The sequence below is a fragment of the Pezoporus occidentalis genome, unplaced genomic scaffold (genome assembly GCF_034315485.1).
Source record: "Pezoporus occidentalis ecotype Australia unplaced genomic scaffold, CSIRO_AGI_Poc_V1 ctg63, whole genome shotgun sequence".
Lineage (NCBI taxonomy): Eukaryota > Metazoa > Chordata > Aves > Psittaciformes > Psittacidae > Pezoporus > Pezoporus occidentalis.
Window position 1 is genome coordinate 7194556 of NW_026915977.1, and position 26135 is coordinate 7220690.

The following is a 26135-nucleotide window of genomic DNA, read 5'->3' on the forward strand; positions in this document are numbered from 1 at the left end:
CTGGCTGGTTCCCTTGCACTGACATGTTTACTGCATCCCTCAAGATTCACTGTGAATCCTAATAGGGCAAGAAGATTTTCATCTAAAGTTTTCTTTTTTAGGAACTTCATTGCGTTTTTTCTCCTAATAGCCCCCCCATGCTGGTTTTTCTACTTGATGTTTGTACCTTTCAAACACATATAGATATACATCTTGTCCTACTAAGCTGTGCTCTTGCTTAGAGCTGGACATATTCAAATCTTTTGATCTTTCCTTCGAAATCTCTCCCTTGAAACCCTCAAACATTTTTGTTGTTTCCTTTGTACTCCATTCAATTTGTCAATGTCTTTCTGGTAATGAGGTGTCCAGAAGTGAATACATTATTCCATTTATGGATTAATTACATCTGTAGAGAGAAGAGACTGTAACATCCTGCGATGTGATACGTGTTTCTGTGTTTTCCGTCTCTGAAGCTAAGCTGTCTTTTTAGCTGCCGCATCCTCCTCCAGTTTCATCTTGAGCTGCTTGCCCTCTGCCTTTCCAGGTCCCAGTCTGGATGGATGCATTCCCAGCTTCTCCTTCTCAGAGCATGGCTGTGTTCTGGCGATAGATCTCTTCAGTATTCTATTTCTTCATATGATTTTTCCATCTTCTTTCAAATCCGGCAGGGTTGGGAGGGCCTTCTGAAGAGGATGGGGAAATGGCTTCTCTGAATGATGTTGACAGGGTGGTCCTGGGAGAGGATAGGCACCTTTCTTAATTTCAGATGTCCCAATGAATCAAAGCAATACTTTTTCTGTATGTATTTATTTTTCCTGCCAAGTCCTGCCATGCATTTCAGTGCATAGTAGGTGAAATGTAATAAACCGTATTCTTTCCTCTTCCAGACTGCTCACAAAGCTGTTCAGCTTAAACCTACCACAGATCCTTGTGATACCTTGGCAGCTTCCTCCAACTCCTTTGTTTTTCAGTTGGCCTTCAGTCTTGCAGGTGCTAAATCCTAATCCCTTCTAAAGCAGGGAGAAGGGAGGCAGCTCAGATTTTCACAGGACCGTTGCTTTTAATTTCAGGGTTGACTCTGGAAAATGCTACTGTAATCCACGAGGCATTTCCTTTCTTCTTTCCATTAAATAAATAATTTGTGCTAACAAACCAACTGTGCGTAACAAGAGGTGTTCTCTGCAGATCTGTACTTCTTGCAGCTTGATGAACTGCTGTCTGCAACCAGATACTTGCTTCTTCCTGTTTTTTTCCATTCTTTTTCAAGGAATGGAAGCTAATTGCATCCATCCGTTTAAGTAATTTCCAGAATTAGGTATCAGACTTCGGGTTTGAAGGAATTTGCTAAATTTCCCTTTTAAAAACTAATTCCTCACAAATAACAACACTTGATTTCTTCGGTTAATTGCACAGATTGAGCGATTTGGCACATGTCTGCATTTTCCAGATACTCCCTTTTTCTCTCCTTCAGTGGCAGCTATTTTTATAAGCTCGCCATCGCGCGCTGATAGCTCAGGCATCTTTCCTTAATTTACTTTTGAAGACAAATTTAATAAAGGAATTCCCCTTCTTTGCCATATTTGAATCATTCTTTTTATCTTTTATTAATTCCCCGACTTCTTCTAAACCAGGTTTCCATTTGTATGTTTATAAAGAAGCCCTCCCTCATTCCTTAATCCTTTTGTCTAGCATTAACACATACTGTATTTTATTGTTAACATTTAATTGACTCTGTAGGAATTAAATGTCCATGTGGTACTTGCTTGTTTGTTCTCATCCTTGTTCACAGTAACATTCTTCTTAGTACTCCAGCTGTTATGACGACACACTGAGTGCTTAAATGCTTAGTGGTTGGGGGGGCGGCTCTGCTTGTTTTGGGGTTGGTTTTGCTTTGTTCTGGGTTTGGTTTAGCAATGTTATGTTAATGGTGGCATTCTTCTGAAGTTGCCAACTCACGTTTTCAGTACAGGTGGAATTTATGGAATCTGCTTCATTGCCTTTACCAATATTGGAGGCACCTGATCTGGAAAGACACTGAGAAAGTCTTACAGAAATGGTGCTGAAGTTTCCTCCATGGCTTTAAATGACAAAGGAAGCAAGTAGCCTCATTTACCTCAACTGACATAGTTTGTGGCCAATGGTCCTCAATTTTAGTAAGCCCATGATGAAAAGATAAGATCCCATTGAACTCTCTAACAGCTGTAATGCAGAATTGTATCCTGAATAAATACAGCCTAACTTGGAACTCTCCTTTGTCACTTAAAATCCTCTGCAATGGATTGGCCTGGCCATTTACTTTTCGTACTTCTCAATATTCTTCAATCCACCTTTGGATTTGCAGTAAAAGGCTACAGCCTCTTTCAGTTGATTTTTCAGTGCTGGTAACTCAACACAATAATTTAGTCAACCTGAACTTCCCTGTTGAATTTAAGCTTATTGGCATTATAATTAAGTGTGACATGTAACACCACCCCTCCAACTTTCACTCCCAAATCTATTAATGTGTAATGATGAAACGTACATTCTATGCATAATATTGTTTGGGAGTTATAGATCTTACATCCTTGTTGTCTGTGAGTAAAAGAGTATTAATGCATTAAGTCATGCGGGCTGAAGTGTGCTGACGACTGGAAACGATCTGGAGTTTCTTCGGTTATGGTGACAACTTATCTTAGTGTAAAGCAGGAAGTTAGGGGTGTGTTTTATTAAACCTTGAGCCCAAGTATTTCAGTTCAGAGTCTTTTCACTGTGCTAATGTGCTAATTATAAAACCCTGGACTGCATTACATCACAGCCCATAGTATTTTTAGGGCTGCAGCTCCTTTGGCTCAACTTTGGTTTCCATCAACTTAGAAAATTGGATGAAGGCCACGAAGTCCGATGAAGGCCGTCGGTGGCAAAACCCTCACTCCCCGCCATCAAAAACCTCTGTTGTGATTTATTACCAAGGCTGTAAGCCATTACATCACTGGCATGTAGTCAGGTTTCATTCTCCTCCTGTACTTAGTGAAACTCCGGAATGAATGCCCATGAGGAATTAAGCTGTAAAGACTCGAGTGGAGGAAGTGCGTTAAAAGCAATTAGCAGAAATTTAACAAAGTAGATGAAAATCAAATCTCGGTGCTCTCAGAATTTCCGACCCGGCGCTCCCGGTGATGGGGTTTCCAGGAGGAACGTGCGTGCTGCTGACAGCACTCAGGGCTTTAGCCTGGCTCCTGCGTGTTCAGAGCCAGCAGGAGCCAACATTTACACAGCCAAGAGTGGTTTTGTTGGGTTTGGGGGGTTTTTATGTTACTGTCACGGCTGTGTTTGATGGAGATGCCAATTCCTGACTGTCTTTGGTTTGGGGTTTTTCCTGATGAAGGGCAAAGGGGAGCAGGTTTTAGATCAGGAGAGGAGAAAGCAAGAGTAAATGGGTGCTTGGAGACACACCGAGAGCAGGCATTTAGGGGACAACCTATTTCACTTTATTCTGCAAACAAAATGGAACGTTAACAAAAGCAGTGTCTGATCCGCCGAGGATTGGGGTGATGGACTTAATGCTTTTCAGGGTAACCATTTAGAGTGTGCCCCACTCCGGGTGCGGAAGTGAAGCATCGCTTCAGCTTCGGCAGTCTCTGAAAGGTGGTGAGGTGGAGGACACTCGTGTTATTTCTTGTAGCAGCACTATGCTATAACCCATCCATTGTTACCAGCGGAGACTGAACTGGAACACTCTTTGAAAGGAAACTGAGAATGAAAAGGACCAAGATGCATCAAAATGCTTTGGCTCTGCTGAGTTTGGTGTGCTGGTGCCTGACTGGTCCTGGGGAGGAGGATGCAGCGCAGATCCCATCTAAGAAGGGATAAGAATTGCTGCACAACATCAGGCAGGAAAGGGTGAGAATGTGTGAGAGGAACAGCCCTGCAGACCCCAAGGTCAGTGCAGAAGGAGGGGAGGAGGCGCTCCAGGTTCCAGAGCAGAGGTTCCCATGCAGACCGTGGTGAGGCACGCTGTGCCCATGCAGCCCATGGTGGAGCTGTTTTAAGAGTTGGGTTTATTTCTCGTCACCTTACTCTGGTTTGATTGATAACAAATGAAGCTGATTTCCCCAGGTTGAATCTGGTTTGCCCATGACAGTAATTGCTGAGTGATCTCCCTGTCCTTATCTTGACCCAGGAACCTTCCATTATATTTTCTCTCCCCTGTCCAGCTGAGGAGGGCACTGATGGAGCAGCTGGGTGGGTACCTGGGTTCCAGCCAAGGTCCTCCACCACCCCGTGCCAGCGCTCCTTGCTCTCCCTACAAACTTTAGAGCTGAGAAATCATTTTCCAGTTGATTCAAGATCTTCTTTGCTGAGAAATGATTTTCCAAACAGGATTCCCCGCCTGGCTGGGGGTTGGCTGCATCCTCTCTCCAAAACCTCCCGTATTATGGGTATTGTGAGTTTAATGTAAAGGTGTCAGGTATCTCTGAAGAGAAATTAAGAGAATGTCAAAGGTAAAAACTAAACAAAAGGGCAGACACAAAAAGGCTGTAAATGAGGTGGAAATTGCAGGCAAATAGACAATAGAGGAAAGTTTAAGTAGCAATTTGTTCTCTTTTGCACAAGGAAATGCACTTCATTGTGAAAAAAAACCCATCTTTCAGGAAGCTGCACTCCTAAATACTGAACTAAATATACCCTGAAAGCCCCAAACTGGTTATTGTGCAGCCCCTCCGGAGGGGTGGGAAAAGGAAAGTGAGCATTGATTGACAGGGTTAATATGGTCTTAGTAGATGTTTTATTTAAATATTCATTTTCCTCATTTACATAATGTTTTTGCATCAGGCTGTGTCTCAGCACAGCACCTTTCTCCTGGGTCCTCATCCATGAGCAGCAATGGGCCGGGATCTCTGGGTTGTCCTGGGTCTGTGGCAACCAGAAGGGATCCTTCCTTCGAGCTGGGGAAGCTGTAGAGTTTTCAGTTGAAGATCATGTTCTCCTTGATATAATAGCCCATTATTTCTCTTCTAGCTTCATTTGAGATAAAAGCAACAGGACTAACAGCTCGTGAGGTGAGAGCTTGAAGGTTCTTGATGATGATGATGGAGTCAGAGAGAGATGGATGCATGTTGAGGCAGCATTTCCAAAGCATTTCTGACAGTTTTTCAGGGAATAAAGGAGACTGGTTTTGCAGTTTGTACCAGTGTGACCAGTGCTCTTCCAGTTATTAAGTTCTGGAGTTGGACTGGAAACCATAGCTGGAGCTGAGGCAATTCCTCTCTGTCCCCTGGTGACATGGCCACTGTCTTTATAGCTGCTCAAAGCACCATGAAGTTACTCAGCACCAGCAGAGATTCACCTAAATAGGTGATGGTCCAAGTGTGGCTATGGTGGTTGTTTTTCATGCTGGATTAGATGAAACGCCCATCAAAACTGCAGCTGTGCAGGATGTTATTAATTAAAAGGTATGTGTATCTGGCTCACATGCTGGTGGGGGAAGGAGGAGCAATTTCTTCCTTCCTTTTTCTCCTTCTTAATCCCCAGCTATGCTACACCAGGACAGGTCCCGTGCTCCTGAGAACGGGCTCTGGTGGCACATCCCTGCTCACAGGCAGAGCTGCAGGGCTGCCTTTATGGCATGCGGGGGTTTTCTTCCTGGGGTGCCCAAGGCAGCAGAGCCACCACCATGGTGCTGGGACATGGCGCTTTGGTCAGCTGAGGAGGATCATAGACTGGTTTGGGTTGGAAGGGACCTTAAAGCTCATCCAGTTCCAATCCCCTGCCATGGGCAAGGACACCTTTCACTAGATCAGAAGGAGGAGAAGGAAGGATTTTTCCACGGGGGTTGGGAGGATGCAAAGCCAGCAGTGCCTGGTGGGTGAAGAACTTCACCACGTTGTTTCAGGCATCTTGGAGTCCTTGTCTTAGATCAGGGGGGTTGGAACTAGGTGATCACAAGGTCCTTTCCAACCCTGATCTGTCTATGATACTGTGATCTGGGCATGGCCAAGGCCTTTCCAGTTTTTGCATCCTGTGGGCATGGTGTGGATCTGACTGTTCCTCCCCACCAATGCCCTTGTGCACCATTCTTGATATAAATTTCTTTAATCTCACTCTTCTCAATGGGAAATTTGTGACTATTTGCTCTTCACTGCTCCCAGCTCTAAAAAAATTCTTTGGGAGAATGTCAGTGACATGAGGGTTTCCTCCCAACCTCCTATTTCCATTGCTCCAAGACTTCCTAAATGTGTCTGTGGGACAAGTCCTCATCTTTCCATGGGGATTTTGTAGGGTCTTGATAGATCCAAAATGTTTCTGTGTAGTAGCACAGAGATCTTGATTCAGGTGAGAAGCAAGTAGCATAAACAAGGCTGACTTCTGTATTAAAAGGTAAGCCAGGGAAAATGCTGATATCCTCCCTCTAAAAGAAAACAAAATTAGAAGAAAACAAATCCAGACTCCACCTCATCTGCGTAGACGCATGAGGTTGAATATCCCCAGGTTCCTAATATGCCTGTGCAAAGCTTCACGTGTTCTTTAAAGCTCAGATTGCTTTTTCATATGCGAATTAGTGATACGATTTTGTGCTGCGTGAAAGAAATGATGTTTAAAAGACCTGATGAGTCCTGGGTTGTCTGCATCCCATAATGTCTCCAGCCTGCATGGTAGGCGTCAGGCCCTTGAGTGTGTCTGCATTTTAATTCAAAAAATGCCGTAACCATCAAAGATACTTACTATAAATGCTTCTGAATGTGTGGATTTTTTTTCTTCCCTGCTATATCTGCATATCCAGGGTATTAAAGGGAATGTGTTTTCCTTGAAGGAGGTAGTTTGTGTGTTGGAGTTCGTAGGACATCTGCAGCACCCATTTGTTTTATCTCAGTTTATCTCATTTTACTTATTTGTGGTTGGTTGTGGTTTTGTTTGAAATGAAGTTTAATGCTAAAAGCAATTTCTAGAAGTGGAATAATGCAAAGCTGAATCCGAAATGATGATAAATACTTTGAGGAGGAGGGATCTCATGGTGGTTTTGCCAAGAACAACCCTTCCACACTGGGTAGGTCAGCTGGAGGATGCTCCTGAGTAGCTGTGGTTAACCCAGACACTGCCTTTCTTCTTCTCTAGCTGAAAATCCCATCTTGTTATGGATGTGAGGATAAAGAGCAGATGCATACAGTAAAATACAGCTTATTAAACTGTGGTTTTGCTTGGTTAATTACTTTCTCTGCGCTAATAGAGGATCAGGGCTGCGACTGTTGCTTTCAGAATTCGGCAGGTTCTTTGCTGCTGCTGTAGAAGTGAGTCAGTACAGTTCCTGCTTTGATTTACAAAATTGGATTTTAATCTCTTTGAAACCATTATGCTAAATCAATTTTTAACATAGCAGAGCATGGAGGTACAAAGCCCCTCTTGTTCTCCAGTTGCTAACTCTTTGGATGAGTGAGCACCATATAAACAAGACTTAAACGGCATCTATGTGGAAGAGCTTTGCTGCTACGGAAATACAGTTTTGTTCTACTATGGCGATTAGCTCCTGTGGTGTGGACAAAGAAAACAGAGGTAAAACTGCATGTGCTACTGCTACTAAGAAAATCATCCTTTGGGAATGCAGCAAGTGGGAGAGGTGCAGCTCAAAGCAATGACCATGTGGTGTTAGTGGCTCCTGCAGCAGCTGGGCAGGATGTGATGGGACTCCACTGTGGAATTTGGGTTTGTGCCTCCCCCCCCCCCCCGCCTCCTTAGCCCAGCTCCAGAGCTGTCAAGGCATCAGATGAATCACCCCTGTGATGTTTAGGATTTCTGGCAATAGTAGCAATTGGGCAATCATCCAAATCCAGCAACAGCGCTGATAGTAATGAATGGGAAGCTCATATGATTTCATATGGAAAGCAGGGCAGGAAGAGTTTTAAGATGACTCTGTATGCACACATGCTTGCATTTGTCCTTTATCCTCCTCTTCCTTTCCAAAATCCACCCTATCCCACTGTCTAGCTTGTAAATCAGTTTTAGTGCAGACTGGGAGGGGACAAACCCCTTTTGAAATAGTACACGTAGATGCAAGCTGCAGTATTGCAGACTGCTCAAAACCTCTGTAAATTCCAGGGTTTTTAGATCCATCCTTCCTGCCTAGTTTTGAGATGCCAGCTGCACAACCTGCTTGCAATCCTTGCGGAGTAACTTCTGCCCCAAACTCTCCAAGGAAGAAAACCGGGAATAGATCCTCTGTAGGCTTTATGACTTTAATTAAAACTTGGAGGATGAGACCTATCAGTAGCGCTTTTTACCAGCCATGTCGCTGAGCCTGACCCCAGCATTGGTTTTCCTCCTTTCTGGAAATAACATGGAAGATTGTGCTCTGGTTCACTCCTCAAGTGAAGAGGGGCACGTGGCATATTATACTTGACCAAATTCACTTTTGTAGAACCCAAAAATAAGCGTAAAAGTCAGTTGTGCAACAACTAGAGTTATGTATGAAGATGGAAGGTGTCCCTGCCCATGGAGGGAGGGGCTGGCACTAGATGATCTTTAAGGTCCCATCCAACCCAAACCATTCCATGATTCTCTGAAGAGGAGACAGATTTCTTATTCCCTTAAAATCTTTAGGAAAAAAGGAAGAAAAAGTCAGCTGCAAGATTTGGGCACTTGGCTGCATAAGAAGTCTCATTGCCTAAAAGCTGAGGATATTAGTGAAACAGTGATCCAGAAATGAAGTCGTTGTGTTCTCTGGCTGTGTGGGTTAAAGCTGTGGAAGGCCCACATTACTCTCAGGCTTTACAGTGTCAGTGCGTGGAGCCTCTTGAGTTACAGCGCTCTGCCCTGTATTGGTTAAAAGCAGAGAACGTGAGCAAGTAAAGCTTCCCTTTGCACTTTCTTTTCTGCCTTGCCACTGCAATTAAAAGGGACATTGCATTCAGTTTCTCCTTGCTGACCCAGGCAGTGCCATCATCCTGGGGTGCTTGTGGTGCATGCGAGGGAGATGAGAAGAAATGGCATGGTTTGAGGGGCTGGGGAAAGGACAGCGAAGGCTCGTGTCAGATGCCAGTGTTCAAAACAAGACTGAAGACTTTATTTTTCTGGTGGTGAGGCTGCCAGTCTGTCTGTAGTGTAGTGTGAAAGGTGTAAAACGAGTGCAAGAGTATAAAACTGAGAGTATAGTCTTGACTCATGGAAACATAGCGCTTGTTTTCTCATAATGTCATTGAACTGTCAAGTAGTGTCTGCAGAAGATGGTCTCTTCCATAGTGTTGAGCATCCACTGTCAAGGATTTAGACCAGTCGCGGAAGACTCTCCTGCCTTTGGGTCTCCATGGGACAAGGCCCCAGGGGTCACAACTGTGCTGCCAATGACCAGGCTGATGACAGGAGAGCTGGCTTGGAGTATCCATGTGTGGTTCGGTGGTGGTGTTCCCAGAATTCATGGCTTGCCTCCTGGAACACTGCTAGAATTACTTCCCTTTAACTCAGCCTTAAACTGGGTCTCGCCAACTCTTTTGTATTTGGCTAAGAATGTATTTATGTATCTACATGTGGCAGTGCAGACGTGATGTTCTGAGCAGCACGGGGATGTTATCTTGGGAGAGATGCTCAGAGCAGGTTGATCTCCAGGTCCAGCAGGCAGGGTACCTGGAATAAAATAGCAGAGGAATAAATTCAAGAGAAGGAGTCACCAGAAGAATGGACAGAATTGGGGCAAGGAGTCTGGGAAGGGATTTTGCCTTAACCAGTGAAATTTGGGTCCAGTCAAACCAAACAGTGGTGGTGCTGATCCCATTTTAGGCCAAAATGGGAACTGCCATTCCCTTCTAAATGGCAGTGATTTAATTTGAGGGTGAGCCCATGGATTTGCTAATAATCTGTGATTATTCCATGCTAATCTTGCAGTTGTAGAGGGTGGCTCCCATTGACACTCAGCAGATGAGTTATTAATTATTTTCCTTTATATCGTGTGCCCTTCAGGCCAGATTTCTCAACACCTTTTGGATTTTGTTTGTTAGCAGTAGATTTCAACACTGATTAGTGCTTTCTGTTCTCCTTTCCTGGTGTAGGTGATATTGTTGAGCATCCCCCCAAAGTATCAGTTTCTTCTACTTGGGTAATGGCTTCTCCAGATAAGTCACCACTGCCTTGTTTTGCAGGTGATGGGATGTGTGATGCCTTTATAAGTAGGCAGGCCAAGCTAAATCACAGGGCAGGCACAGAAGCTCAGGGTAGCCCTGTAGTATTGCTGATGCTGGAATGTAAAGAAACATCTCAAAATGCTTCACTGAGCTACTTTGCTGTGAGCCAGGATCCCCAAATAACCACCTTTCAGTTGGTAAAATAAATTATAAAAGTCTTTCAGATCCAAATGTAATGCTTGGGCAAATTAATCCGTTGTTGTATTGTTATAGTGCTCTAATCATATTTTTATATATCCCAGGAGTTGGAACTAAGAAGCATTTTGCTGTCATTGCAAACACAATAATAAGAATAGTCTTAACAAAGTGACGTGCACTGAGTTGACTTTCTGCAGTACATTTCAGTGGAAATTACAGATGCTTTTTACATTTCATTATCATTAAGGTAAAAATAACTTTCTTGGATTGAAAACCAGGCCTACTTTATCTGGCTTAATAATTATATCGAGGCTCATTATGGACACCCTGTTTGCAATTCTCCCTTTTCTTATTGAATTCTGAATGTGTTATTACAAAAGTATGTACTTTAACAGATGGAGTATATTATGGCAATGTTTAGTTCCAGTTGATCTTTTCTAAAGAGCACGCTGAATGATCTGGGGCTGCATAGAACCAAGTCAACATCCAGCTTGATTCTTTTACTACCAGCATTTTTCAGGCTTCTCAAAGGGGAGCAGAAACCAAGAAATGCTGTTGAATTGAGCAGGACAGCTGGAAGAGGTGGGATGATGAAGACCTTGTGATGAGGAAGAGGTGTGGAAGCTGCATCACAGGCAGAGGAGACTCTTCCAAGAACATATCTTAGTTGATGTCAAGGTTGTCTCATTTGCCAGTGGGATATTGCTTTAATGGTGTTCTTTTTTCCTTTCCAGTTTACATAATGAGATCAAGCTAATTAAAACCATGTCTAGCTCTGAGAAAAGATCAAAATGTGAGCTCTTTTTATTTCTTTTTATTAAAACCTTCGCCCAGTAATGGAAGATTATAGGAAGTGGTTTGCTACCAGTGCATCTTGCTCATCCCTGAAGAAATACAGGTTCTCTTTTTCACCAATACCTCCTGGTTTAAATTGTTTTCTTCTTCTAGCTGATCATGTTTCAGGAACTTGCAAAGGCGCATGGCTGGGTAGATTAGGTAGAGGAGTAATAGTAAGTAGATGCAGTGGGGTGTGTTATGCAAAAGCCAGTGACAATTAAACCTACTGAGAGGTGTCTTTCTCAGGGAAGTTGTGGAGCAGTTGCTTGGACCAGTTTATTCAGCACATTTCTTGTTACACATAGCTGACTGATCGTTGTTGTGCAGAGAATCAGAGATCTTCTTGGACCCGAGAACTCTTACAGCCTCCACAGACTTGGAGATGTTCTTTTGTTCCAGTTTTGCTTTCATAAAGATAAATAATGGAGGGGATTGGAAATGTAATGATTATCATTGCAGGCTAAATGCAAACCAGGACTCATTACACATCAAGGTGTAACTGCAGTTCCAGACGTTGTAATGTAGATGACCATCACACACTTGTGGTTGCCGTCTTGTAGAGATGCTGTGGTTCAGTGCGGTCAGTCCAGCCAATGGCATTTGCCTGGTGGCTTTTCCCCCTCTAAAGTCACAGGTCTTAGTCCTCCCCTGATGCACATACCCATGAGCGTGTGTTGGTGGCATTGTTTTCGTGTTGCAGCGATTGCAAGTTGGGATTTACGAGAGGCTTTACAGGCTGATATTAAGGCAAGGAGCTATTGCCAATATTAATCTATTACTGTATTAGATCATGCTAATTATATTTTAAGCTGAAATGATTTCAGAAGGATTGAGAGGCAGTGAGGGCTCTCACAAGCCTTCTCCCCCTTGCAGAGGAGGCAAGGTTCAAGTATTATTTTCTCTTCCATAGGGGAAGAACAGCTGTGTCAGGGCTGGGAAGTAAGTTTATACTGATTGAGTTGAATTGCAGAGTGCCTTTTAGGTTGCATTCAAATCACAGCAATTTTGCTTCCCTCTGTGACAGAGCAAGGAGCTCTCCACTTTGATCCTTGATGTAGACTTGGAGAGAAGGGGGGGAAGAGAGCAGGGAAGCTTTTGTTTCAGGCGTGTTGCGTTTTCCCTGCCTGACAGCATGTCAGTGGTAGCTGTGCTCTGCCCATGTTACACACCCTGTGGAGCGTGGTGGGGATCAGGACATGCAGAGGGACCTGGTTGTGTCTCTTGTAGGGTCTTCCTGGTGCTGAGCACTGTGTTGGCAACTGCGTCATCTCCTGATGAATGAATTGGCTGTGTGTGGAAGCAGAGCTCGATCCGAAGTGAGCAGGAGCCTCTCTTTGCCTTGATGGGGTTTACTTGAGACCCTTTAAGGAAACTGTTTTGTGTTTTGTCTCTTTTTATGCCTCTAAGATCTTAAAAATGTATTAGGGTTAATGAAATCAGTGAAATTCAGACGGGCTGTGACGGACAGATGGCCAAAAGCACTTGGAAGTGCAAGTGGGTTTGTGCCAGAAGGATCTGACTGATGGGTGGATAGTGTGTGCTGTGGGCATGGACAAGGACCGGTGATGCCGGAGGAGCTCCCGCCCTGCTTGGGTGATGCTGGTTGGCTCCACCTCAAGGTTCCCTTCCTCGCCCTTCTAATAAATTCTATCCCTTCCTTGGAGGCAGCGTTTGATCTCCCAAGTAAAATTCCTTCTTTTAAATAAGCCAATCCCTGTCATAATTAAACATGTATGTGTGCTTGCTTTTCCCGTACGACTTCAGCAGCTAACTGAATGCACTTAATAATGTTTTTCGCTGTATTTCAGTGGTGTGAGCGTACATGGAAATTACAGCAAAGGCATCATTTTTTTAACAGCTGTGTTTAGTTGAATAACAGATTCAGAAAGTGCAGACTTTAATTAATCTGTGTTTTCTGCTGGGATTTCAGCACCATCTGATTTACTTTTCATGGCTGAAAAGTGTAATTGTAGTTTTTCCCTTTAGCTGCAAGTTTACGCTCCCAAGAAATTGATTTGGTTCTTTTCCTTAAAGCAAACTCAATATCAAACTAATGGTACCTGGTCTGCAATACAGATGATGCCCTCGCTTGGATGGCTGCGGGGCGGGGAGCAGGAACCATCCAGTGGCTCGGTTTGCTGGGAGATGCGGCGTTTCCTCCTCCCTGCCTCACTGTGTGTCGCAGCGAGACAGCTGCATCAGCCATGCATTCCCAAAGGCAGGATTGGAAGGGCTGTGTGTGCAGCAAGCAGCCCAAATCCTGGCCTGTTCTGGGGCTGGGGGGCAGTGAGTTGCCTGGGAGGTGAGGGTGGGTGTGCCTGGAGGAATCGCTGAACAGGAAAGATTTTCCCTACGTTTAATGTATTTTTTTAGTTGGAATTATGGTAAGAAGACTCTCTCTCTCTGTGCTTGCTCATCATTGTACAAACGTGTTTGTGTGAGACTGTTGCAATAACTCCTCAGGTTTTATACAATCACAGAATTATTTGGGTTGGAAGGGACCTTAACCATCATCTAGTTCCATCCCCTGCCACAAACACCTTTTTGTTGCTCAAAAAAAGCCCCTCTCAGATGGACATGCTGGTGTGTGCCTGGGGTTTGTGCACATAGGTTTGAAAGTGAAGTCATGGCTTGAGGATTCCTGATGCTAAATTGCATTTTACCGTGTGCTGTTGATCACTCTTTACCCTGTCTCTGTCGCGATGAATGTGAGCACTGCAAAGGAGCCCTTGTTTGGGAATTTTCTTTAACAATCAGCCTGCCATGGAAATGTATCCTTCTCCCACCCCTACTTTTGCCTTGGGATGGGGTTCCCTAAGCTGAGGATGAGGAATTGAGGCTGGAGCCCAGCCCGGATGGTCAGAGTTGCTCAGTCGAGTTGCTGCTCTCAGTGCCTGCCTGCTCCAGAGAATTTGCAGGGTAATGTCCTTATGGTGCAAACCCATGAGCGAACCAGCCCTTTGCTGGTGGCTTTCTTGTGCAAGAAGAGCTGATTAGACCCTCTGTTAATGGTGGTGTGCTTCCAGCAGTGCTTGTTCTGAGCTGGGTTAAAGGGAAGCAGAGTCTAGAGAAGGGCGACGGAGCTGGTGTGGGGCCTGGAGCACAAGTGTGATGGGGAGCAGCTGAGGGGCCTGGGGGGTTTAATGTGGAGAAGGCTCAGAGGGGACTTTATTGCCCTTTACAGCTACCTGAAAGGAGGATGGAGCCAAGGTGGGGGTAGGTCTCTGCTCCCAAGGGATGGGACAAGAGGAAACGGCCCCAAGCTGCTGCGCTAGAGGAGGTTTAGATGGAGCTGAGGAACAAATCCTTCCCCAGAGGGTGATCAGGTATGGAACAGGCTGCCCAGGGCAGTGCTGCTGTCACCATCCCTGGAGGTGTTCATAGACCATGTAGACAAGGCCCTCGGTGCCATGGGTTAGTCGTGGCCTTGGCAGTGCTGGCGGAACAGTTGGACTTGATGATCTTAAAGGTCTTTTCCAACCTGGTTCATTCTATGATTCTATGAAGGAAGGTTTTTACAAACTAAGGGCATTACTTGCATTCTTTGAGGAACTCTGTGTCAGATGTACTTCTCCCCCATTTTTATTTTATTAGGTTAGCAAAGGTTTTGATGTCTTAAGGGCTTTGTGAGCAAAGCCCCCAAGGTCTAAGAGAAGCAGTACATTTAGATTCAGAGTGTAATCTTCGGATGGCTGCTAATCTGAATAAGATAAGGAAAAAATAAATCTTGATGGGTTTTAAAACTTATTTTAATTAAGGTTTTTCCTTTCATCTCACCAAAGCCCTCAATTAGCTCCTTCATTCTCCCACAAATATGACTAGTCCCTGTTGTGTATAGACACTCACACACATGGGGCTTCCACAGAAGGACCAAACCCAGATTCAGAAACACTGAGGGAATTAAAGCAGGGGTTGTGCTGAGTGGAAAAAAGGCCAAACTCACCAAAGCTTTACTGGAGGATGCCTGGATTCCTACAGCTTTCTCTGTTGAAGGCTGTGGGACGATGAGAGGCTGTTACTAGCCTGGGGAGCTGTGGATTTAGCAGTTTGCTGCTCTGTAGTGGCTTGTCCATTCGCTTGTGTCTTATTCTGGCGTTGAGTGTCCTTGGATGGGTTTACTCCACGTGCTTTCCCCTGGAGGGGTGTGGGAGATGATGCTGAACACAGCAGGGACATGGACCCAGGTTTCCCTGGCCGGGAGATGATGCTGTAAGCTGCTCTGGGCATCTTGGGTTTACAAGACATTCCTGGTGAGATTTCTGCTAAAACTGGCATATTCCTGCACAATGTTTTGGCCTTGATTAATGTTTTTCAACAGGAATGTTTCTAATAGCTCCATTTTGAAGCTCTCTTGCGCTCTCCTTGCCATGCAATGGTTTTGCTTGGGCATCATTCGATAAACACTGGTGCAAACCCCTTGCTGGAATGACAGTTGGGACTGGGGGTCCCAGACTGGGGCACAGCCGTGCCTCCAGGCACCGGCTCTCCGTTCCCTTCCCGTGGGATCTCCGAGAGACCATTTGGCGATGCTGTTTGGTGGGGTGACCCGCTCGCTGCAAAGTTTGGCCTGGGCTTGGTGCCAGCCAGAAGCAAGGCTGACAAATCATTGGGAATCAAAGGAGCCACCTGCACGCCACGGGGAGCTGCTCACCGGGTGGTACGCGAGCTCTGCCAGCGCTCATCGGCGAGCCTTGTTCTGCAGCCCCGCTCCCCTGGGGGAGGCAGCGCTGGAGGGGGCTGCTCCCTCTCTGGCCTCGTTAGGGATATTGAGAGGGGGAGATGGATCAGATGGATCTGCCAGGACACTGCTTCGTCTGGGGGAGAACCAGGGGGGAGATGCTGAGAGTGATGGGCTGGAGCATCTTTGGGGATGCTGATCCTGCTGCAGAGGAGAGGGGACAGCCTTGCCAAGAGGAGACTGTCACTGTGTGAAATTCCCTCTCGGAGCTGTGTGAACCCATGGGCTGCATCGCCAGCAAATAGCTGGGGAGGAAAATTAGGTCTTTTAAAGAGCATTTTTATCCTCTGCTGGTTGGTAAGAATGGACCCGGCGAGCAGGAGGGAGGGCGGGAGGCAGAGGGGTGGCGTGATATGCAGATGCCTGTGTCACATGCACACGCACCGGCTGCGCTCCTCGATGTGTTTTCACCCAGCTCGGGGGCTGGCAGCTCGTGGTTCTTACTTCAGAGGGCAGATAGTATTTATTTGGGAGAGAGGGAGCAAGCAGGAGACGTGTGTGCATGCGCGTAGTTGTTTGGGTTTTATCTAAGGAAGACATGTTAAATCACAGCCCAACTCCAGCCCTACACGTGTAACCCCTGGAAGGATCTAGCCCAACACATCCAATTTTTGGTCCCATCAGCCTGGATAGGATCTCTTGTAAACAGCTGGCAACACAAATTCACACGCCTGCCATTCTTCCGACGGTGTAGTAAGGGGTTCAGAGGAGTCCCTGCCCTGGAAGGGAAGGGGAAGTAGGTCTGCAAAGCACAAGCAAAACACTTGGAAAGGAAACTGATGCTTGCAAAGCCGGGCCAAAAAGGGAGGATTTTTATAGCATGCAAATGTTACCTATAGTTATTTATACACCCTCCTCAAAGGTTATTTATTCCCTCTCCCTGCTTTTGTGCTGCTGGCTGGACAACATTCTTCTTTTAGGTGTTTTCAAGGATGTTCTGCAGCCATCACCCAATTGCAGGACCACACGTTTCCTGAGAAAGGAGGGGGATTCATGGCCTGCAACCTGTATTGCTTTTCATTTATTGTAGTGTAAAACAAGAAGCTGCCATTGGAACACGTTATTTGTCACGCTCTTGTAAACAGCAGAGACTGGAGTTAGGCGTGAAGGGGTGAGGCGGAAGCACTGGAGCGCTGCCCCGATTGGGATAGTCAGTGCAGTTTGTCACTTCAGTGCCTGAGCAGTGGTTCCTTTGTCTCTTGTTAGAAGAGATGATGGTGTTCACAGGGTGGGTTTTATTTGCTGCTATCAGAGGAATGAGGTGGTGTTCAGCTGATGTTGTCAATGGGGAGCATCACTGCCTGTGGTCCCCGTGTCTGGGATGCAGCATGTGCTTCATCTTTGTAAGGTGACAGCGAGGGCTCCTTTTCCCTGCTACTGAACTGAAGGTGATGCTGTTTCATTTCCATCTGTCCTGCTTCCGTTTTACCAGTGTCATGGCTATGAAAGGCAGGTTTGCATCTCAGATGCTACTCATTGCAGCAAAGGGGTTGAATATGCCTGACAATGATAGCGCTAATAAAAGCTATCAGTTCACGTAGCTGAAGGGGGTATCTCCTTGCACCAGGTATCAGGAGTAAGTTTTTCCCCATTTCCTGCATCATGCAGCTGATCAGGAGCAGTGTGTGGTTACTTTATTGTTTCCAGGAGCACTGGGCCCAGCCACCGTGCTGGAGGTCAGAGGCTTGCCTGGCTGCATCATTAATCCAGCCTGCTGCAGCAAGTTCTTTATTCCTCTGAAACGTGGACTTGCACTTAGAAAGCAAACAATCTTGTAACAATTCTGAGGCTGAACGTTGCAAAACTAGTGGCTTTTGTCATCAGGGATGCTGTCTTTATTGGCCACTCTGGGAATAATACATGAATCCAAGGGAATGTGCTATCCAACAAAGAGGGTTTTTTAAAAAACAGGGGGAAAGGGAAGGGATTGTAGCTTCCTGTGCACTCAGTAATTAGGGCTGGTCCTCTGCAGTTACATGGCACACCAGTGACAGGGTTGGAAGCTGAACGTGGGTTTCCCTGATTCACACCGTAGTTTCCAGTTCCATGTGGACTGTCCGACATCAGTGTGCCGACTTCGTCAGCTACCTCTTGCACGGCGCTTTTGCAGTCCTGGGTATTTGCTTATGATAGATGATCAAAAATAACTGCATTGTCTTTTGAAAGCCATCGTGTCCCATTAAAACAGCGACGTTGCGTATGAGATAGGTTTTGTTTTTAGAACTGCTGAAGTAATGGCTTTTGTGCGAGACTTTTCCCCGGAGGAGGCTCGGGGAGCGCAGTACGGAGGTTTAGCTCCATCTCTTGTGTTTGATTTTTGTCTTCCTGCAGTTGTGGTCTCTCCTTTTGCTGCCCTTTATTTAAGGTGCTTTAGTGATCCTGTGTTGGACATGGTGGGTCATTACTATAAGGGAGAGCTCCTGGATGGCTCGGTGAATGAGACAGCCTTGAGCTGCTTTCAAATAGCAGGAAACTGGGCAATAGCCAAGTTAGCACTTGGAGTTGTCCACCTCCTGCAGTTCAGCTGCTGACAATGGAGATAACGATGCAATGTTATCACAGATTAGACTGTGAGTTTTTCCTACCCTGAGCTGAACTTCTGCAAAGTTCCCTGGTGTTCCCATGTTGCAGGGGCAGAGCCATTGGGTGCTGCCAATGGGGACTGAGGCGCACGTGCGATGTTTGTAAATCCAAAGCTTTTCTGTTTCCCTCACCATTGTAGTTGTCCCTTCTGCAATGCCTCAACGAGGAGACGACTCTCTTATCATTATATTTTGCAGGAAGAGCCTTCTGACTCCTCCTGAACCTGCGAATGGATTTCTCAACCTCCAGCCATCCAAGGTGTAAATGAGATAGGAGGGGAGCTTTGCATGAATCCTCTCTTCCCGCCGGCAGCCCGCTGTCTGTCTGCTTAGTTCTGCCTTTTTCTTCCATTGCATGGATTATTTTTCTTTCTTTTATTGTAAATGCCCACCAAATCTGTTGCTAATTCTTGCCAGCGCTGTTGTTTGCATCGGGAGGTGCAGCCGTTGTGCAGCACAAGGGGCAGGGACCCCCAAATTCTGAACAATCGTGATTTACCGTGCAGCTTGGGCAAAGTGCATTTGTTGCCTTGGAAACAAATAGCAGCAGTGAACAACTAAATGAAATTTATGGAATCAACTTCAATAAATCTTGATGATAAATGTGCAAAAACATACACAATTTGATGAAGATCTACAGTATGCAGATGTGAAGGATGATAGTTATAGAACTGCTTCAGCTCCGATTTTGGGCTGCCACAGTCGTGTTCCCATAATCCAGGCGCTTTTTTGTTGTTTCTGAGGAAGCTGTCTGTTTCTTTTCATAGATATGGCATTTAATTTTAATTTCCAGGGTATCTTTTAGTTTAATTGGCATGCTGGCTGATTGCAGTGTGCTGTTTTGTCTTCTGCAGATCCTGATTCATATCTAACTCAGGATAAAAATAAAATAGAGAACTGTGGCAATCGGAGGGAGCAACAAAAGTGCCACGGCGCACGCCTCCGAGAAGGGGGCAGAGCTTCACAAATTAATTAAGGCATTTAGATGTAGGACAGCTCCCTAATTCCTTGTATCAGCCTTTGTGTTTTACAAGGCAGGGACAGGTTAGTGCTTTTGTAGTTACAGCATAACTCTACAGCAGGCTTTCATTCTCACGAGGAAAGGTCTTTATATCTACCCATGCATAGGGACAGGGTGGAGGGTTTTTTTTTGTGTCACAACAAGTGGTATTTCCTAAAACTGGTATTTTTTGCTTCTGGTTTGACCTGTGGGTCCATAAAGGTTCAGGAACATCAGGTTCAGGAACTTGTCTGGAGACTGTTGTAAACCTTTAACACAGCCCTTAATGCAACTTGATGTTTTCCATTAGTTCCTCTTGTCCTTACAGGGTGTTATTTTCACGATGTCCTACCAGGTGAGGAATCTTTGTTTCTTCCTTCCATGGGGTGTTGGGCCCCAGCTTCATGCTTCAGCTGCAGCAGCATTACATGGGCCAGTATTGCTCTGTACCTGCTGTGGTTTCTGCTGCAGCCACCCAGTAAATGACCTGGGGGAGGTTCCATGGCTGGGACCCAAACCCAAGCCTGCTCTTATGGGCAGGGGTATGGACATCAGCATCTTTAGGAAGTTGCCTCCCTGTCTCTTCAGCCAGTTCCTCTGCAGAGGCATTTTTTCCCCACTGTGCCTAGTTGGTGCTTTGGTTTTGATGAACAGTGGAGGTCTGAAGGATGGATTGGACATATCTTGACTTTAGCCATCTCTTTCCCTTCTCTTATAACCCTTTCATCTTCTTGGCTTCCTCCTGGAATGAGAGATTGTTTCTGAGAGAGAAGACTTCATCTTAGTGCTGTACTTGGACTATGGGCAAGTTAAAAAATCAGGTTGTAACAGAGGATCCTGCTGCTGCTTCAGTGCGTGGTTTGCTGCTGTTATTTCAGATGCACCAGTTTTCCTTTGTTGCTTGGATCTACCCAGCTTCAGAGCCAAGCCCTGAAGCTGCCAAGTATCTTTCAGCCCACAAACTCAGCGCTTCACCATGTCAGCCATAATATGTTGTATGGGTTTAGAAAATCCCTCTGTATGTTAACTCCCTAACCTACAATTCATCCCAGGTCCCCCCTGCTCCTTACCGGAGTTTGCAAAGCAGCTCCACAGAGCCCAGTGCTTGCAATGAGCCCATTACAATGCATTTTGCTTTATTTTATGCTCTCCGTGCTCATAACCTTGGCTGGGATCAAAATTGAAGTTACCCTTAGATCATAGGTGTGTGAGGCTGTAAACCTGAAGCGTTCCTCTCAGAAAGCCCATGTGTGCAATGATGGTTTCTAAGCTGTGCTCTGATGTTTACAGAGCACTGTAGGCTCTTCCCATTAACATACAACTGTATAAGACAGGTTGAACTCCATTAGGAGCTAAATTTAGTGACTCGCTAACTTCTTTCTGATATGTTTTTATAATTTCATTGTATTATGACACTTGGGTTTAAATTTGCATGAGTAAATGAGCCTCTCACCAAGTCAGGTAAAAAGATTTTTCACTTTATCTACCATGAAATAAGACATTAAAAAAATGGTGAGAGCAGAAAGCAATGTATCCTTGACATATTTAGTTTACATTTGTTTCAACTGTGCTGACGGAACATTTCTAACCATTAGTGATACAATGAAGCTGTTTGTGCTGCTTTAACAGGCTATCGGATTTCACATTATGAAGACATTTTGTAATTAATTTAGTATTTGGGGGGAAAACATTGTTTTTGAAAATACAAATTTACATTTAAATACATTCACAATCCAAATTGTAAGATGCAGTGAGTGCAAGGTTGGACCAGATGATCCTTCAGGTCTCTTCCAGCCTGGGTTATTCTAGTCTAGCCCAGTCCATCCCATTCCATATGGTCAGTGAAGCTCCTGCAACTGGTTGAAGGTCAGACTTCACACCTTCATCCCTGCCATCACAGGGAGTTCCAGCAGCTTCTGTTCTACTAACATGGATTTACAGTCCGTATTTAAGACACATCTGAACCTGTTATTCAGGATAACCTTGGCAAGACCTGAACGGCTTTGAGATCTGCAGTTTAAAGGTATTTTTCCCCTCTTGTTTCCTATCCAAGGAGAGGAGAGAGACCACCCAGGCTCCCGCTGCTGGTGGGATTTGGGTGATGTATCTGGGCAGAGGCCAGCATGGCAAGAGCATCCCTCTGTTTCAGGTGGGCAATTAGCAGCAAGGAGGTGGCAGTGATGCTCATCTGGTCCTGACCTGTTCTGTGGTGACCAGATCATGTGGAGGTGAAAGTCCCTCTGTTAATTATGTGGCTTTTTGCTCTCCCCAGCTCTTGACGTCACCGGTTTTAATCTGTTTGTCTCATTGATTTTTTTCCCTTCTCCTTTCCCCCCCCATTTCATTAATAGTGACAGATGCTTTTAATTAAAAAGAAAAGGCAAAACAAAATCCTGAGTAAAACAAAAAGAGAATATTCTAATTTGGCATGACATTATGAGGCAGAATGGCTCCTGGCATGCAAGGTATGGAAAAGGTCATCTTCCACGGCTACAGCCTTTTGCAATGGTGGAATTAAGTTCAAACTCAGGCTGGTTTTGAAGTCTTAAGTCTCTCCAGGGATTCCTTTCATAACATCTTCGAACTGGATAACACTACAGTAAATGAAATACACTGCACTGGATTAAAGGGTTATTTCCCCTGTGTGTCAAGCTGACACAGAATACCAAACCTCAGGTTGCCTTCGAGTTGTCTCTATCTGCTGATACCCTCTCTGCTTCCCATAACAGCTCTTGGAGTTTGTGCAGGGAAGTTTTGTGATTATTTATTTGGCTTTGCCGCTTGGTGAATGTGGAACGATTTTATACAACAAGGAACCAAAATAAAGCAACTAAATGGAGAAGGAATTTAATGGGCTGAAACACGTGAAGGAAGCAATGCAGGAAAGAGCAGAGCTGCCTCTTCAGGTCTATACACTGCTTTATAATTTATACTGAAATACAAAATATAGATCTCCGCATTGCCACTCGTATGTTCAGCAGCACAGAGCTTGCAATAACGACAGGGTATGATATACGCTACTGAGCTCTTATCTGACTGTACCAACAGTTAAAATTTGTTAAGGATCATTTGCAATGTGTTTTGTTGTAGAACAAATGTTCATTTTGACTTTGAACTTGGTGTATGCTGTAGCTTGCGCAGATTGCGTTTAGCACCGGGTAACCAAACCACTGCCATCTGCACAGTGCCAGGGACCACCGTGGCTGAGCTCCAGAGCACGTCCCTCCCTCTCCACACTGGGGAAGAGATGTGTGGATTTAAACATTGACGTGTCAGCTCCTCTAGCTCCATCATGGCATGCAGAAAAGGTCTTGGGTCTTCCTTTCCCTACCAAAACATGGATTAAAGGCCACTCTGAAATGATGGAGCACCTGTAAAACACTGATGGTGCAGTAACTTTTCTGGCACTGAAAAAGAAAACTCTTTCTTCTCCCTTCTTGCCTCTTCCCATTTTATTTTGTCCAAAGTGGCCCAAGGCTGGCTTTCTCATATGGAAAACTGGAGTTTTCTTGTAAAGTGTATGTATAACATAAAATGCATCCCTCCCTATTCTTGATACGTTGGGGGTTGGTAAAAACAGGGCACTGTGCTCTGTACGTCGGTGTGTACCTCTGGTTTCTGTACTCAGTATTGAATCTGTCTTATGTCTGTGTGGTTCCACATCCTCCCACACAATTTTCTCTGGATTTTCTTAAGGATACCACTGGAACAAACACTACCAACTGCTGCTCCTCTCAACCAACCCCAAAACTCTCTCCTTGATGGCTTATGGGATTGGTGAGGGCTGCTGCCCATGCTGCCTGCTCTTCACGGCGGTGGGGAGAGAGGCTGGGCTAATGAAAAGTAGGATTTGAAACATGGTTTGTCTCCATTAGCTTTTGGGATATGATGCGGGCTGGCTGGGACCTGCGTGCTGACCTTGGGCTCCATGGAGGACGTTCCAGCGGGAGCTGCATGTGCTGGCAGGGGGTTTCTGCCGGCGTGCTCCTCGAGGAGGTGTCTCTGCAGGCATCAGGTCCCTCCGTTTCCAAGTGTTATTCACATATGAACACCCACATGCATTAAAAACATTTTGGAAGCGATAGTTTGGGGTTTCTGTGGTCCATGAGTAATGAAAGCCAACAGCATTTTTAGATTTACCTCTCGCTGAACAATCCGGGAGCAGAAGCAGGGGCAGGGAATTTGCATGTGCTGCTTTTCTGGGTTGGCTGGAGGTATCGGCACGCTCCCGCGCCGCAGCCTTGAGACGGTCTGTGTCTTTCCAGGAGGCCTGAAATCTCTCTGGAAAAGCTGGGACATATTGGAAATCTGCTCCGAGCTTTAGCACTTCCTCCGGATTATTGCTTCAAGCATTCAAAAATATATTTTATAACACTAAAATAAATGTTAATGAGTCTGCATTGCTTATGGCTAACAATAGTGTTTCTATTTAAATAGAGCAGCCTAGCAGGGCGGGCGTTCAGCGGTGGAGGAGCTGGATGAGGAGACCTGGCTTTTTGTTTCTGACTTGATCCTTGATGTCTTGAGCAGTTTTATTCTCTTGTGCTTTACTTATTCCCGTTCTGCTAAATAGCGGTGAAAAGCTTCCTCGCTTTGTTAAAGCGCCTGGGGTTTATCAAAGGCCTCTGGGCAAGTGTTAAATACTGATCTGGGTATAAAACCTGATATTTAGTATTATGTTTATACCTCTTCAATGTTAGCATGTATTTTTATATACTCCTTGCAGTGACCTTTGTGCTTTTCCAACCAACTGAGGCTGGAAAATGAGTCTCCTTGACTCAGGGATCTTTTCTTTTCCCACCAGCAGGAATGGCACCTTCTTAGTAATTGTGTAAATATGGGTTTTTTTGGGGGTGCTTTTGGTGTTTGGGCTGGGGCTCACAGTGCTGGAGATGCCAGTTACATACAGAAGATGGAAGAGTAATCATGAGAAAAATGATAGCATGGAAGTCAGCTCCTTTCATCTTTGTTCTTTTTTTCGGTTGCTTACAATGAAATGTAAGCAGTTGAAAGCAATGAAATGTAAGCAACTTAGCATGTAGGGACAGGCCAAGGGGAATGGCTTTAACCTGACAGAGGGGAGATGGAGATGAGCTCTTAGGCAGAAGCTCTTCCCTGTGAGGGTGCTGAGGCGCTGGCACAGGGTGCCCAGAGAAGCTGTGGCTGCCCCATCCCTGGCAGTGTTCAAGGCCAGGTTGGACACAGGGGCTTGGGGCAACCTGCTCTAGTGGAAGGTGTCCCTGCCCGGGGCAGGGGTTGGAGCTGGATGAGCTTTAAGGTCTCGTCCACCCAAACCACTCTGAGTCTATGAAATTACTGCTGAAGGATCTCAACTGCCTTGTTAAGTGGATGGTGATTTGGGGAGGCAAATGGGGAGGAGGTGGCTATCCCAGGGTGAGCTGGGGAGCCTTGGGCTGCCTTAAAGAGCCTGCTCAGGAGCAGGGCACGGAGTCAGCGGTGGGAGAGGGGTAGGAGTAGATGGGGTGGCAGGAATTCAACCTTGGCATCATGTCAGAGGCACCGAGCCCTTCCCTGAGCAGCTGCATACCCCACGACTGGGAAGCCAAATGGTTTGTTTGTGTGTTTACATGGATATGTGGGTCTGTGTAGGGGAAAACCACTTAGCAGAAATGCTGCTATTAAAGCCGATGGTGGGAGATTAATCTGGGATTTAGGGTCTTCCTCCTTGCTGGTACAGTGACCAAATTATGCATTCCTTTCTGTGCTAGGAGTCCTTTCCTCGTTACAGGGTATGGAGGAGTTGTGATTCCTGAAACTCTCAGCTCTTCTCTTGCTTTCTCAACAGCAGTTGAGCTGACGCAGCTCAACTTTTGGGGTGCAAAAGTGTGTTTGTTGGGTTTGTTTGACCCGTGCTCTTTCCACACTGTTCTCTGCTCAAGCCTTTTCCCTGTGCTCCCATGTGGTCTCGACCCATCTCAGTTTGGTGGGCAGCTGCCTCCTCCTGCAAACCCATGGAAGCCCCTCTGCTGCTGTTCCAGTGCTGGTTGTTATGCTAGATTATTTTTTCCCCTTTTCCGTTATAGAAAATGCTCCTTTCCCCCCCTGCCATATCACTGACAGCTGCTTCCTCCTTGACACTTGTGATATGTGTGTATGTGCATGAAAACAGTAGGAAGCATTTATGTAGGTGTCACTAATTTAATTTAATCTGATATGGATGTATAGAGAGGACTGTGGTGCACTAAAATCCTTCTCTTTATTTTACAGTCTCCATCGTCATCAAATACAACTCCTTTCATTCTCCTCTTCCATTCACCTACCCAAAGACCAAATCTGGAAATAGTAACCAAAAGAGAAGCCCACGTCATACACAAAGCAGGGAAAGATTGAAATAATTTAAGGGTAAGTAATCTTTTTTACCCTTCTTCTAACTTGCAGCTTTGTGTGTAAAGCTACAATAGTAAGGGCAAGGCTGGATAAAGAAGCTGTAAAGCAAATACCCAGCTGCTTTATGTGTAAAAATGACTGAAATGCTGATTTGGTGGTGTAAGCAAGGTATAGCAGCACCTTTGGCAGGTGAGAAAGAGCCCTGAAGGGCAGCGTGCTGGCATCTTGGAGTGTTGGCACTGTTTGTTCTCACCCTGGTTTGATCTGTGCTTCTGTCTAGGTAAAGGTCATGTCCCTGCATGGGTCATGGGCTTTGTATGGGTTTGGCTGGTTGGAGATAGCTTTCCAGTGGAGAAGGAGCTGGGAGT

General features: G+C 45.4%; 1 protein-coding gene across 3 annotated transcripts in view; it reads left to right on the plus strand.

Annotated features, from left to right (window-relative positions):
- NEXMIF (neurite extension and migration factor) overlaps nucleotides 1-26135 on the plus strand; it is a 165021-nt gene that overhangs the window by 82953 nt on the left and 55933 nt on the right. For 2 of the 3 annotated variants that reach the window (XM_062640129.1, XM_062640132.1), the window contains exon 2: nucleotides 25648-25782. The exons of the other annotated variant lie outside the window; for it this stretch is intronic. The gene's annotated coding sequence lies outside the window, so the exon portion shown is untranslated. The remainder of the gene's footprint in view (nucleotides 1-25647; nucleotides 25783-26135) is intronic. 3 annotated transcript variants of the gene reach the window in all.